This window comes from Cebus imitator, unplaced genomic scaffold (genome assembly GCF_001604975.1).
Source record: "Cebus imitator isolate Cc_AM_T3 unplaced genomic scaffold, Cebus_imitator-1.0 Scaffold151, whole genome shotgun sequence".
Classification (NCBI taxonomy): domain Eukaryota; kingdom Metazoa; phylum Chordata; class Mammalia; order Primates; family Cebidae; genus Cebus; species Cebus imitator.
Genome location: NW_016107466.1, coordinates 3018879 through 3034837, shown reverse-complemented (window position 1 = coordinate 3034837; position 15959 = coordinate 3018879).

The window sequence follows — 15959 nt, the reverse complement described above, 5'->3', positions numbered from 1 at the left end:
TTTTTGTAGTTTTAGTAGAGACGGGGTTTCACCATGTTGACCAGGATGGTCTCGATCTCTTGACCTCGTGATCCACCCGCCTCGGCCTCCCAAAGTGCTGGGACTACAGGCTTGAGCCACCGCGCCCGGCCCTACTTTGCTTCTTATAAGGAGGCCCTAGAATTCATCGCAAGGTACATGGGAACATGAAGTTTGGGATGTGGCCAGGACCACATATGACAAATGAAATCTTAATGTTTCAGTCTCCTCATCAGAACTTAAAGGATTCTAAGCTAGCCAGAATTGTGAAAAAGGCAAAATGGCAGGCAAAATCAATATTACTTTTCTTTCCTATACTTTCCAACCACCTTCCAGTAAGTCAAGTCCAGGTAACTAATCCACATGATGCAATGTGAGTGTAATTTATTTGTATTGCTTTTAGAGGGAAGTCTGAATCATTTTTTGTGCAAGTCATCACTCTTTCTCTTCCCCTGCATTACATACTAAGAAGGGGCAGGTGTCACAGAAGGTACCACTATAACATGGGCTGGCCTCTGTCAGCCAGGATCCCTGGGTGACATTGTTGAGCAGATCCCCATACTGGCACGCATGGAAGATTTAGAGTAAATGAGAAATAGATTTTATTGTTCTTTGCAAATAAGATTTGAGGTTGTCAGGAATATAACCTAAGTTATCCAGCTTATTATAGGAAATCTTGTGGAATAGGTAAAAATGAACATGAATGGGGAATCAACATGTGAAAAAGAGCGTATAAAGTAATACTTTGGTAAGACCAGCTTAGAAGAAAAGTTTTTCTGAAACTGTGAGCAAGCGCAATATTAGCTGAAAAAATATAAAGATGGGTGATATTAAAGGCAAGTCTAAAGAAAAAGGGCCTGCTGGATAAACTCACAATAGTATGTAAATAATTAAATCTATCTATCTATCTACCTATCTATCTATCCACTTACCTACCTGTCTGTCTGTCTTCTATCTTCTGTCATCTATATCTCGAACCCATGCATTATAGGGTCAGTGGTGCACTTGTTCTTAATCTGTGCTCATCGTCTTTCTAATTCTCCTTTGCTGATTTTTAAAAGAGTTTTAATATGCTTTTGCAAAACTTCATAGCTGCAGAGGGTCAAATCCACCCCCTGAATGTAAAGCAAGTCATGATTGTCATGGTCAGGAAAATCACATTACAAGAAATATGCTACACATATTCCCATATCAGTCATACCTTTCCAAAACAAGGAATACATGCAGAATTTGTACGAGGGAGTGAAAATGAGGAGTACCACCAGGACTATCCAACCCAGACGCCATTATTGATGTTGCAGAATTAAAGTCGTCAAGCTATCGTTGCCACCAGCAGAATAATTTTTCAAGGACTTCTAAAAACCTTTTAACTCCTGTCATGGTTCAAGTAGTTGGCAGGGCCTAAATTTGAGTTTGGGCTTCAGATTTGGAAAATCAAGGAATTCAAAGTGAATCTCAGCCAGTTTCCCTTAGCCTCCTGTGACTTTCCCGTCAGACTATAAATGGATCCTGTTTTTGAAAGCAAGCCCAGATTTCCTTAAAACAGGTTCCAGTCTCTTGAAATTCACAGAGAGTATATTTCAAATGAAGGTTGCGCTTTTCTCTGCCCCCTGTTTTTGGAGCATCCTCTTTGTAAGCATTCCAATTCCCTTGTATGGGTTAGTGCCACTCTTGCTGAGTACATGTCATGCCCATCATTGAGCATTTCAGCCAGACTCCCCAGATGAATTACAGTCTGACTTTCCATTGGCTACACGTCAAAAGCAAGCTATTCAGGGTCAGCTTCCTTGAAACGATCTGCCAACTAGTCTACTGGCCTCCTTAACACAAGTGGAATTACAGGAATCAAAAGAGAGGATGAAGGTCAACATCGTGGGTTCCATTTCCTTTCAGGCACTTCTTTTCATATCTTTCAGATAAACTTTCACACCTTCCATTCTAAATGGAAACTAACTAGAGATAGATTTACACTGTTAATATACTGACCACTTCAGCCATTAGTTCCAAAGATGCAATCATTTGAGCAATTTATAAAAACCAACCATTTTCTGTTGCTATGATAAGTTTCTTTGGTCTAATTGAAGTGAGGTAATTACTTCCTTACATTGGATACATACCTCTCTGAATGCTACTAAAATACCATTGCATCTGCTTTTTTAGTGAATACATCCCATTCTTATCTCACATTGGCTTGCATTCACCCAAAAAATGCCCTTTGACATTTCATATGAATGGCTGTTCACTCACATCTGGTTCATCTCAAATAGATAGTTTTTTTTTTTTTTTTCCCCCTAAATGAGTATTTAGGATTATACATTTGTCGGTCAGCTTGTCAAGATTTGATTTTGTCGTGTGGTGTATTCACTATCCATTCCAACTTTGGTAATCTAAAATATCTGATCTGTGTTCCATTCGAGTTGTTCATCAAACATGGAAAAGTTTTAACAACAGAGTCTTTTAGTTTACCACTAGAAATTACTTAGAGGGGCATTGGTGCATGAATATGTATCCTTTAGATAATCGGCTATATACCTAATATTTTTAAAACTTACTTTGTACCAGGCTTTATGATAAAACATTATTTCATGTTATTCTCACAATATGGCAATGAAGGAGATGTTGTTGCTTTTTTAAAAAGTAGATTAGGAAACTGAGGCTAATGAACATAAAGCTACTTTTAGCAAGATCACGTAAGCTAATTAAGGTAAGAATATATTTACCCAGATTTTTCTCCTACTGCTCCTTGCACCTTACACTCCAGCTGTATCTGATTGCTTATATTCCCTCTCCACTCCAGGATTTTTTATAACAGTGCTGGGCCGGGCGCGGTGGCTCAAGCCTGTAATCCCAGCACTTTGGGAGGCCGAGGCGGGTGGATCACGAGGTCAAGAGATCGAGACCATCCTGGTCAACATGGTGAAACCCCGTCTCTACTAAAAATACAAAAAATCAGCTGGGCATGGTGGCGCATGCCTGTAATCCCAGCTACTCAGGAGCCTGAGGCAGGAGAATTGCCTGAACCCAGGAGGCGGAGGTTGAGGTGAGCCGAGATTGCGCCATTGCACTCCAGCCTGGGCAACAAGAGCGAAACTCCGTCTCAAAACAACAACAACAACAACAACAACAACAAAACAGTGCTTTGCACGTGCTATTCCCATATTCTGAAGTGCCTTGCACTTTTCATTATGATTCTTTCAACAACAATCTCCTATTGTGCCTTCAACACTAGAGAAAAGTTCAAGTGTCTGTTCTCTATCCTCATCATAGGAATAAGACCTATCTCTCTGAAGATTAAGAGATATTAATAGAATGCATGCAATGCGCTTACTCCAATTTTATTAAATAACACTTACTATTAGCATCACTGCATTTTATGTATCCCTCACAACATTACTTGAGACATTTGTTGTTACCCATTTTACAGATTTTTTAAAAAGACATTGAAGGAATTGCTAAAGGCCATATGGATGATAACGGCAAGAGACCAATGTTTTTGACAATTAGTACGTTAAGTACAATAAAGGCCACTGGAAAAAAATCCAACTCCTTACCATGGTTTACTAGGCTTTGTATCAACTGGGCCATGCCCACCTCTTCTAGTTCATTTCAGACTTACTTTCTACCCCTGACTCACAGTACTTAGCCACTGACTTTCCTATAATTCTCCAAATAAGCCTAGCTGGTTTTCACATTGGGGTTCTCACCCTTGATGCCTCTTCATTTTGGTTGTTAGTTTCTTCATTTTCTTCCATCTCTGTCTGCTCAATTGCTAGCATTCATGAACACTTTAGTTATTTTGTTAATTCCCAAGTAGTATCACATCACTGTTTAATTTGCTTCACAGCAATCACACATATCTCATTTACTTACGGTTATGCACTTTATGGTCTGTTTCCTCTCCAAACATGAAAGCTCTATAAGGACAGGAACCTTGTCAAATTTATTTGCTACCATATGTCGTGGACAAAATATAGTATGTAGCAGGTGTCTACTACATTTACATTGAATAAACAAAGAATAGGGTGTTAAAGAAGCATGGTGGGGCAGGCATCTAAATCTTACAAAGAGTGAGGGAAAGTTTTCTGGGAGAGAGGCCATGTCTTAGTCAGCTCCGTCTGTCATAACAAAATACAATACACTGGGTGGTTTAAGGCAATTTTCTCACTATTCTGGAGGCTAGACACTTGAGATCAGGGTGCTAGCATGGTTGGGTTCTGGGAAAGTCTCTCTTCCTAGCTCGCTGATGGCTGCCTTCTGACTATGTCTTCACATGACAGAAACAGAAAAACATCAAGACCTCTAGTGTCTCTTCTTATAAGGACACAAATCCCATCAAGGGAACAGAGCCAGACATGGTGGCTGACACCTGTAATCCCAGCACTTTGGGGGTCTGAGGTGGGTACATTACTTGAGCCCAGGAGTTCGGGGACCAGCCTATGCAATGTGGCAAAACTCCATCTCTACAAAATATGCAAAAATGAACCAGGTGTGGTGGCACGCACCTGTAGTCCCACCTACCCAAGATGATCACTTGGGAAGGATGATCACTTGAGCCTGTGGGTTTGAGGCTGCAGTGAACTGTGATAACGCCACTGCACTCCAGCCTGGGAGACACAGCGAGACCCTGTCTCAAGAAAAAAACAAATAAACAAATAAAATAGAATTTTCATGACCTCATCTAAACCTAATTATCTCCCAAAGGCTTCTTGTCCAAATATTATATTAGAGGCTAGGGCTTCACTATATGAATCTTGAGGGGACAAAATTCAGTTTGTAGCAGGGCATGATTATGAAAAGATAAAATAAGACGGAGCTAATCCAAACCTTGGAGGTAGGAATGCATCAATCACTGGTTCGAAACCACGAGAGATTTTGCTGCCCCTTCTTCTATCCTGCATTGTGAAACATGTGACAATGTCTGGAGACAGGTTTGATTTTTGAAATTTGGAAGGAGTGCTACTGGCATCTAGTAGGTATAGTCAAATGATACTGCTAAGTACACAGGACAACCACCCACAGGAAAACTTTATCTGACCCAATAGCGTCAAGTTTGAGAAACCTGAGCATAGATGGATGACCTTTCCTCAGCAGTTCTCTGCCTTCCCAGTCTTTAATGTGCATCTCTTCTCAGTGTTTTCTCCCCATTACTCTCAGATTTTTCTTGTTGGTCCAGGTAGCTACTTCCACCCTGAGACAAATTGAAGTCTTCTGTAGAGTTTCTGAGCTCCAGAGCTGCTCAACTTTCTCAGAAAAGCTGCAGTTAACCGTCTACCTTGCTCTGGCCCAGACTAGCATATCTCAGAGCTGAAGAGGGCAGAGGTCACACATTATATTATCGTATTAGTCAGAGTTTTCTAGAGGAAGGAACACAACTAACAGCATAAATGTATATGTGAAGGGGAGTTTATTAAGAGAACTGACTCACATGATCATAAAGTAAAGCCCCACAATAGGCCGTCTGCAAGTCAAGGAGTCAGGAAGCCAGTCTGAGTCCTAAAACCTCAAAAGTAGGGAAGCTGATAGTGCAGCCTTCAGTTTGTGGCCAAAGGCCTGAGAGCTTCTTGCAAACCACTGGTGTAAGTCCAAGAGCCCAATAGCTGAAGAACTTGGAGTCTGATGTTCGAGGACAGAAAGCATCAGCACGGAAGAAAAATGAAGAACAGAAGATTCAGGCAGTCTAGTCTTTCCACATTATTTTGCTTGCATTTTATTCTGGCCACCCTGGCAGCTGATTAGATGGTGCCCACCCAGATTGAAGGTGTCTGTCTTTTCCAGTCCACTGACTCAAATGTCAATCTCCTTTGACAATGCCCTCACAAACACACCCAGAAACAATAGCTTACATCCTTCAATCCAATCAAGTTGACATTCAGTATTAACATCACGATGACCAAGGAAGTAGGATTGCTTGAGCAAGGCACCACAGGTACTAACCAAAGAGTGTTAAAGAAAACTCAGATCCCATTTCTCCACATTCTCTCCAGCATCTGTTGTCTCCAGATTTTTAAATAATTGCTATTCTAACTGGCATGAGATGGCATCTCAATGTGCTTTTGATTTGCATTTCTCTAATGACCAGTGATGATGAGCATTTTTTCATATGTTTGTTGTATGCATAAATGTCTTCTTTTGAAAAGTGTCTGTTCATATCCTTTGCCCACTTTTTGATGGGTTTTTTTGTTGTTTTCTTGTAAATCTGCTTTAGTTATTTGTAGATTCTGGATATTAGATATTAGCCCTTTGTCAGATGGGTAGCTTGAGAAAATTTTTTACCATTCTGTTGGTTGCCAGTTCACTCTAATATTGTTTATTTTGTTGTGCAGAAGCTCTTAAGTTTAATTAGATCCCATTTGTCTATTCTGGCTTTTGTTGCCATTGCTTTTGGTGTTTTAGTCATGAAGTCCTTGCCTACGCCTATGTCCTAAATGGTGTTGCTTAGGTTTTCTTCTAGGATTTGTATGGTGTTAGGTCTTATGTTTAAATCTTTAATCCATCTGGTGTTAGTTTTTGTGTACAGCCTAAGGAAGGAGTCCAGTTTCAGCTTTCTGCACGTGGCTAGCCAGTGTTCCCAACATCATTTATTAAAAAGGGAATATTTTCCCCATTGCTTGTTTTTGTCAGGCTTAACAAGATTTGATGGTTGTAAATGTGTGGCATTACTTCTGAGGCCCCTGTTCTGTTCCATTGGTCTACATCTCTGTTTTGGTACCAGTACCATGATGTTTTGATTACTGTAGTAGTATAGTTTAAAGTCAGGTAGCGTGATGCCTCCAGCTTTGTTCTTTTTGCTTAGAATTGTCTTGGCTATGCAAGCTCTCTTTTGGTTCCATATGAAGTTTAAGGTGCTTTTTTCCAGTTCTGTGAAGGTCAATGACTGGATAAAGAAAATGTGGCACATAAACATCATGGAATACTATGCAGCCATAAAAAAAGGATGAGTTCATGTCCTTTGCAGGGACATGGATGAATCTGGAAACCATCATTTTCAGCAAGCTGACACAAGAACAAAAAACCAAACACCATATGTTCTCACTCATAGGTGGGTGTTGAACAATGAGAACACATGGACACAGGGAAGGGAAAATCACACACTGGGGTTTGTTGGGGGATGGGGGGCTAGGGGAGGGGTAGTTGGGGGGTGAGGTGGTTGGGGAGGGATAACATTGGGAGAAATGCCTGATGTAGGTGACAGGGGGATGGAAGCAGCAAGCCACAATGACATGTATGTACCTATGCAACAATCCTGCAAGTTCTGCACATGTACCACAGAACTTAAAGTATAATGATAAAAAAAAAGAGAGCACTCAGATCCAGGATGCAGAGACTTGGAAGTGCAGGCTGAGAAATCACTTAGATTCTGCAGATGCTGGTGCACAGACTACCCTCTGTACTTCATCTGTCTGCTCATGTCCTCCCTGGTGAGTTCACCGACCCTGAAAAATTAGAATTGGCTCAATTCGACCAACTCAGCAGTACACAAGGACCAAGAGGCTTTTTTCCCTCCTTTTTATTTAACTTTCAGGAAACCAACTTCAATGAGATTTTATAGTCTCTTGAAGCCTGGGGAATCCCCCCCACCATACTTTTGTCTTATAAAACCCTGATAAAAGTATAAAACAAAAATTGATGAATTCTAACCAATTTGAACTTCCTCATTTATAGCAGCCTGGTAGAGGACGATGAGCACAATTCATTTCCAATGATTTAATTCTAATTAGTATTTATAGCTAGAGTTTAATTCCAATAATGCACTATTAAATGAGTACAGAAATGTATTTATTGATTCATTCATGAATAGCACAACATCATACATTCAGATGCTGTTGAGATAGCTAGATAGATATAGACCCACATATTTTTCTGCATTTTTCTCACATTCTTTGATTATGATCCTTCTTTTTTATGTTTCATACTGTGATAATGAGTCTTTTAGATTGCTGTTTGTAATAAATTTTGGGCAAGATTATTCACTTTTCTTGGTATTTTTTATTTTATGCTCTGAGTGTAGGAACCTACAGAGAGCTACAAATTGAAAGAAACAAACATTTCAGAGAAAACAGACCTCCAGAGCTTTGGAAAGGGCAGGAATTGACAATTTGAAGGGCTTCAAGTATGCCAACTAGCCATCATAACTCATTCCACATTTCAAAAGGGAAAAAGCAAATCAAGATTGGAAAACTTTACAGAGTCTACTGTTTAGTGAGGATGTTTTCATTGCGTGTTGGCTATAATTATTATTAACATTCATTTTAAGAGCAACTTACTGATCTCTCATTGAAATTTATCATTCATAATGAGAAAAAATATTTAAACTCATCTCAGCTTAATAAATGAGGATTGGCAGAATTAAGTGAACTATCCAATATCTTAAGCTTGTCAGTGGCAGACCTGGTATGGGAGAGCTACTGTGCCTCAGCACTTCTGCAAGACTTTTTGCACCATGCTCTACACTCTTGAAGGTTATATGTTAATAATAAATAACTATTGATGTTCAAAAGCAAAATTTTGCCGCCAACCTTTGGGACAGTTTCTTTGAGATTCTGGTTTGATACAGAAACTGGGAATGTGAAAATTGAAAGGATGCTTAGAGTTCACATATTCATAGCTCTCAATTTCTTGAATTAGAAAACAATGTCTAAAGTGGGGAAAGCATTCAAATGCCACAGGAATTCTCTTTTTTTGTCTCAAAATTAAATGATTAGTATTGTACCTTCTAAATTAAGAAGAGAATTGTTTTACATGGTGAGCAGAAATGAAATTTATATGATGAGCAACCATCGATTCTACCAGTTCATAAATAAGGTGTGAACCCTATGCTCCAAGAGTTCTTTCTTCTTAGTTTAGTGCACTTTCAATGCAAAAGCATTCGTCCTGCTTGTTGCTTTTTTTAATACTAGATTTAACCTACAATCTCATTGTTGTACATTTTAAGTGTAGTGCAGCTCTAACTTATTTAATTTTATTTAAGCAAATAAGCATAGTTTAAGATGGCTTGAAGACATTCATATATCTTATAAAGCTATCTTAAATAATCTAGAGTGAGGAAATACAAGGCAAAAGGAAAATCAAAGGTTTTCTTATGTAAAATCATTCTTCTGAAAGTTGTACTTTGTTACTTTTCTATGCCTTTTATAATGTATTTATGCCTCTTATATAAGCTATTGGATGTATATTTTAAGCTACTGTATAATCGTTCAATTTGTCAATCATTATTTTCTGAAATCTCACCCTTTTTAAAAAAGATGAGTCATGCTATTATCTATAAGTTTTACTGCATTTCATCTTTAAAAAAAATAAAACACACAATGGTAATAATACCATTATTGAATCAAATGATTGAATGTGCTAATAATAGTAATAATAAAAAGAATGGATTTTATAGACTCAATTTTCTAGAACTAATGATGAAGATTATTAATCATGATTAAGCAATGAATATTCATAATGATGCATAATTTAGAGTCTTGGTCTTTGTGATTTAAAATTGCTCAAAAGTACTCAAGAACATAGGTAAAATTCATGGAAATAGAATTCCTGAAAATAAAAATAATGTCCATCAATCCATCCTTCCTTCCTGAAAATGGAATTTTTCATAAAACATATAAACTGGGTGTTGTCTTTTTGTAAATTTTTTAGCAACATGTATATATGTTAGGTTGAAAAATAGGATTCCAGTTGCTAAGTGAGGACCTCAGAAAGAAAAGGAAAGCACGGTCAGTGGAGATTTGGCGACCTAAAGAAAGAGGAAAATAAAGAATACTCTTGTACTTTCTCCATGTTCTTTTTGTGGTAGCTTTGTTTAGTATCAAGAGTGTAGATTTGGCATCAAGCAGAATGGGGTATGCTAAGTGACACACTAGCATTCTTCCTGTTCCAGGAACATGCCAAGCTTGTTGCTGCCTCTGAGTCTTGAGCTTGACAGTGGCTCTATTTTTAATGTGATCCCTGTGACCTTTGCAAGTTTGACTCATTACTATGAAAAGTTCTGATTAAATATTCCCCCTTTATAGAGATCTTACTGAACCAACCTCTCTGAAGTAGACTTCTGTGATGGTTGATATTAAGTGTCAACTTGACTGGATTGAAGGAGGCCAAGTATTGATTCTGGGTGTGTCTGCAAGGGTGTTACCAGAGGAGATTAACATTTGAGTCAGCGGACTGGGAGAGGAAGACCCACCCTCAATGTGGGTGGGCACTGTCCAATTGACTGCCAGCATGGCCACAAAAAGCCGGGAGAAGAAGGTGGAATAAGCTGGCTTGCTGAGCCTTCAGGTTTTCATCTTTCTCCATGCTGGATGCTTCCTGCCCTTGAATATCATACTCCAGGTTCTTTGGCCTTTGAACTCTTGGATTGAAACCAGTGGTTTGCCAGGGGTGCGCAGGCCTTTGGCCACAGACTGAAGCCTGCACTGTTGGCTTCCTTACTTTTGAGGCATTGGGACTTGAACTGAGCCACTACTGGCTTCCTTGCTCTCAGCTTGCAGAGATCACCGTGTGATTGCCTGAGTCAATTCCCCTTAATAAACTCCTTTTCACATATGCATATATCTTATTAGGTCTGTCCCTATGAAAAGCCCTGACTAACACAGCTTCCTACATACTTGGTATCAGTTGACCCTATACATTTCCACTGCCTCCATAACATAAAATTAGAGACATATTGGCAAACGGTTTGTAAAACACATACACTTTGAATGACTATATAAATATCAGCAATTTTCTCTGTGACATAAATGTATTAATATTGCTTCCAGTCATGTCTAACTGACCTTTATAAAGTGGCTGGGGTACTTAAATAATCTGCCTCATTATGTCTTAAAACGTCTGAAAATTCTTTTAATTGTATTTGAAAAAAAAGTTTTAATACAACTAACAAGTCATTTTATGTAGCACCTGAACACCTAAGGTGGATCTAACAGACTAATGTGCACATTAATCCATGATACCATGTAAGTAAAATGAAGTAGTGCATTTGCTATTTATGCTTGAAATCTATGCGTTAACAATTTAATGTAAATGCAGGTGATTGATGAATAAAACATCACTGATCAAGCTGACTGCATCTAAATTTTTGTTTAATCCTGCTGTTTTAATTTGTTTTGGTGTTTTTTTTTTTTTTTTTTTCTTTCTGATGTTGTTTTCACCTCAAGTGGGTAAATATATATTATACATAGAAAAAATGGGCAACATAAATTTAAATACCTGAAACAGGTGAGAAAGTTGGTCAGCTGCTTTCAAATACTATGTTTCTGGAACCAAGAAACATAAAAATAACTTCCCAACTGCAGCCCCAGGGAAAAAATGTCCTTGCCGCTTTAAAACAGAGTCCATCTCAAAAGAAGTTTGTGTCAATAGATTACTGTATTTTTTTTTTCTTTTGAAGTGGAATTTTGCTCTGTCACCCAGGCTGGAGTACAGTGGTGCGATCTGGGCTTACTGCAACCTCCACCTTCCAGGTTCAAGCTATTCTTCTGCCTCAGCCTCTCGAGTAGCTGGGATTATAGGTACCTGCTACTACACCCAGATAATTTTTGTATTTTTATTAGAGACGGGGTTTTGCTATGTTGGCCAGGCTGCTCTCAAACTCCTGACCTCAGGCAATCCTCCTGCCTTGGTCTCCCAGAGTGCTGGGATTACAGGTGTGAGCCACCGCATATTCTTATTTATTGTTGCTATGCTTGGAAAAATTACACGTAGAGCATTATTAAAATATATACAAGTACCAGAGTTTGTACAACATTCTTTTAGGTAGAATATAATTGTCAGCAATAATCTTTTGTGCAGGGGAGAAACTGTAGCATTTTAGTAAGTCAGGTGGCATTGAGAGCTGAACAAACCATCAAATTAGTCATAGATCTCATGGCATGTGTCTGCCACAGTAGACCAGTTTGAATTTTTCCCCTCCATGTTTAATAATTTGCATCTAAATACGACATGTTTTTTTCTTTGAGATGGAGTTTCGCTCTGTAGCTCAGGCTGGAGTGCAGTGGAGGGATCTCAGCTTACTGCAACCTCTGCCTCCCATGTTCAAGTGATTCTCCTGCCTCAGCCTCCCAAGTAGCTGGGATCACAGGTGTGTGTCACTCACCCTGCTAATATGTGTGTGTGTTTGTTTAGTAGAGAAGGAGTTTCACCATGATAGCCAGGATGGTCTTCATCTGCTGACCTGGTGATCTGCCCTCTTCGGTCTCGCAAAGTGCTGGGATTACAGTCATGAGCCACCGTGCCAGGCTGACATCTGTTTTTTTATGTTGATGCGTTTTAAGATTCAAAGTTGCATCATGGTGCAGCGGGGGAAACATTACTCAAAGCAAGAAAGTTAAGGGAGGAAGGCTCCCTATACACATTAGTTTCCCTGTGTGTGCCATCACATTTAATTTACTATATCAATACCTTTCTCTTTCATTTTTGAAAAGAAGTTTACATAATTTAAATTTGGGGGAAACAGGTAATTTGCAGATTTTTATATCTCTTGTCTGTTCTAGGGTTGCCCAACAGAATATTACACTTCTGGAAACCCAGGACTTAGTAAAACAATCTGAAAGCACAAATGCAAATTGATCAAATGTAATAACAAATAAACACTATTCTTTTACTTAATACATCTTAGTAAATGCCACATAAAAATGTATGAATTCTGAATTTTTTAAGCCTACGTAAGAAAATTCTTATAAGAATTTAACTTTGCCTAGCTGCTTATTATATGTGAAATGTGATCTTTATCTGCTATGCAAAGCTTCTAGAATTAGTCATTACTTCTGTTCCTTGTACTGCACTTAAGCAGTGCTTTTTTCCCCAAGTATTCACTTAGTTTTACATCAGATATTTTACTTAGTTTTAAAAACACACCAGTTGTCTTTTTGTTAAAGTATTGGATATTTTGACATTAACAAAACAGTCAAATTGAAGCCATACACATTGGTCAAAATATTATAAAAGCTAAATTAGTTTTAATAAGAACATTTAATAGAATATTACAAAATCCTAACAATTGTTTCCACAGGATTATAGAAACCTGAAAAATGCTTAAGTATAATATTAAATGTACTATGGATTTCAAGATAATAAAAATAATATAATATAATTGTCCAAGTATATAAATATATGGAAGATACAAATACGTACTGAGAAAGAGAAAAAGAGAGGAAGAAAGCAAGACAGTAAAGAGAGACGTGGTGAGGGACAGAGACAAATAAGCCTGTAAATAAACTAAAAAAAATCATTAAAAATTTCATGCTTGGAATTACGGTAAAATGATTATTTTAATAGTAAAGATTACTAAAATTTAATTTTGGTACATTTAAATTTGTATGTAATATGGACTAAATATATTTTTTACTGCTAAAGTCAAGGCTGTTTTCACTATTCTGATATTTTGTACAATGCCAATTACATGTAAAAATTCAAATAACATTTATAATAATAAAACAACTAACATATGTTTTGGATAATTATTTATTTTAATAGCCAATATTTATTAATCATTTCTCATACCAGGCATTGTGATTTGGCATACATCATCTCATTTAATTTCATTACCCTCTGAGGTAGGTAGGTCCTGTTATGATTCCTACTTTGTACAATAACACTTGAAAAACAGAAATATTAAACAACTTATACAAGGTTACACAGCTATGAAGTCCAACCAAGCCTTCCAGCCAAGGCATTCTTGTTCCAGAATCCAGGCTTTAAACATTCCTCAATATTGTCTTCCCAAATACATTTTGTTCTATATCCCATTCCTTGTTGATTGTAAGTTGGAATTTGAATTTTTTATTGAGTGTTCTGAAATTCTGCATAGGAATATTGTGGGTTGAAATGTATCTCCTTGCCTGCCCCCATGCCAAAAAAAAAAAAAAAAGGCCATATTGAAATCCTAATTCTTGGTACCTAGGAATGTGATCTTATTTGGAAATAGTGTTGTTGCAGATATAATTAAGTTAAGATGAACTTGCACTATTTTAGGGTGGGCCATAAATCCAATGACTGGTGTCCTTATAAGAAGAGGGAGATTTAAAGACATAGAGGAAACACGGGGAAGAAGGCCAAGTGATGACAGAGATTGGAGTGATGCATTGGCAACTAGGAAATGCCAATTGTTGGCAAACACCAGAAGCTAATCTACCAAAGCTGTCAGAGACAGCATGCCTCACTGTCACTCGATTTTCAGACTCTTACCTCCAAAACTGATAGAACATATGTCTGTTATTTTTAGCTGCCCAATATATGGAAATTTGTTATGGTAGTGTGGAGAAGCTGAAACAAGAAATTATTGATCTGATAACGATATCTGACACTTGTATATGGGATAGGGGTATGATGGTGAAAATAGTGCCATGCATTTGTTATTCGATAAAGATTCAGAAAGCATTAGGACAGCTTTGAGATTATCATATGACATGTGAATTATAAGAAATAAGTTGGTTGTACTATTAAAGTATATGTCCCTTCTCTTATCAAAAAATGTTATTAAATGTTTAAATTTATCCTTGGTGATATCACTTGAAAGGATACAAAGATATATAACTACTGATTAAAGAAACTGTAGCAGGGTGAAGATGGAGCAAGAGGAAAATAAGAAAAAGATACCAGATGAAATGTTTGCGTTTTAAGAAGAGAATGAAAGGAGGTCTGAGAAATCAGTAAAGGGACTTAGGAAAATAATGGAAAGATTTGGCAATATCATATAACTGGGCAAAAGAAACTTTATCTTAAAATGGACATTAAGAAACTTTGGAGTGTTGGGGTGTACATCTTATGGCTGACCTCAAAAGAATTTCCAAAGTCAAGTTGCAGATAACCAATCCACTCTGGAACCCAAACTAATGATGGAAGAAAATAAATGAGTCATCCTTGAAAAACAAAGCACTGGGAAGAAAAGCCTTTGAAATAAGTAATTTGAAATGTTGCTGAAAGTAGAAGAGAGTGGATATATACATAGAAGTGTACATGCTCATAATTTTATTGCTGGATTCTTTTGGCCAGCACGCTAAGACCTTACTTCCTATGACTGAGTCATGCACAGATTGTGCTGATGGTGTTTAATATTTTGAGTAACCACAGGCTTTCCTTTTATAGCACTTTTAGTAATAAGCCTGGAAGCACTTTGACAGATTTTTCTATATTTTTAGAATAGTTACCATATTATTGTTCTATTACCCTTGCAACAAATTACCACAAACTTAATGGCTTAAACTAACACACATTATTGTCTTATTGTTAGGGGGTGAGAATTTGACACAGGTCTCATTGTGCTAAAATCAATGAGTCTGCAGGAAGGTGTTCCCTTCTGAATGCTATAGGAGATAGATAATGTGTCTCCCTGCTGTTTTTATGCTCTAGAAACTTTATTCGTTCATTGGCTCTTGAACCTTTTTCAAAGGCAGAACGGTTGCGTCACTCTGCTTATTCTTCTGTAGTCAAATCTTCCTCTGGCAAAAGCTGGGAAAGATTTTCTGATTTTAAAGATTCATTTGATTGTATTATTCCCATTTGGGTAATCCATGATACTCTTCCCACCTCAAGATCTTTGAATTTCCGTCACATCTACAAAGTCTCTTTAACCACATCAGGTAACAATTTGCAGGTTTCAGGGATTAGATCATATACATCTTCTTGGGCCAGTGTTCTGCTTACCACAGTTTCTAATAAGACAATGTTTTGGGTTACCATTTTTTTTCCCTCACATATGTCAGTTTTGATCCCATTTCTCTGTCTNTTTTTTTTGAGGCAGGGTTTCACTCTGTCTGTCACCAGGCTGGAGTGCAGGGGCACAATCATGGCTCATTGCAGCCTCGACCTCCCTGACTTAAGCGATTCTCCCACTTCACCCTCCCAAATAATTAGGATTACAGGCATATGCTACCATACCTGGCTAATTTTTTGATTTTGTAGAGACAGAGTTTCACTATGTTGCCCAGATTGGTCTCAAACTCCTTCCT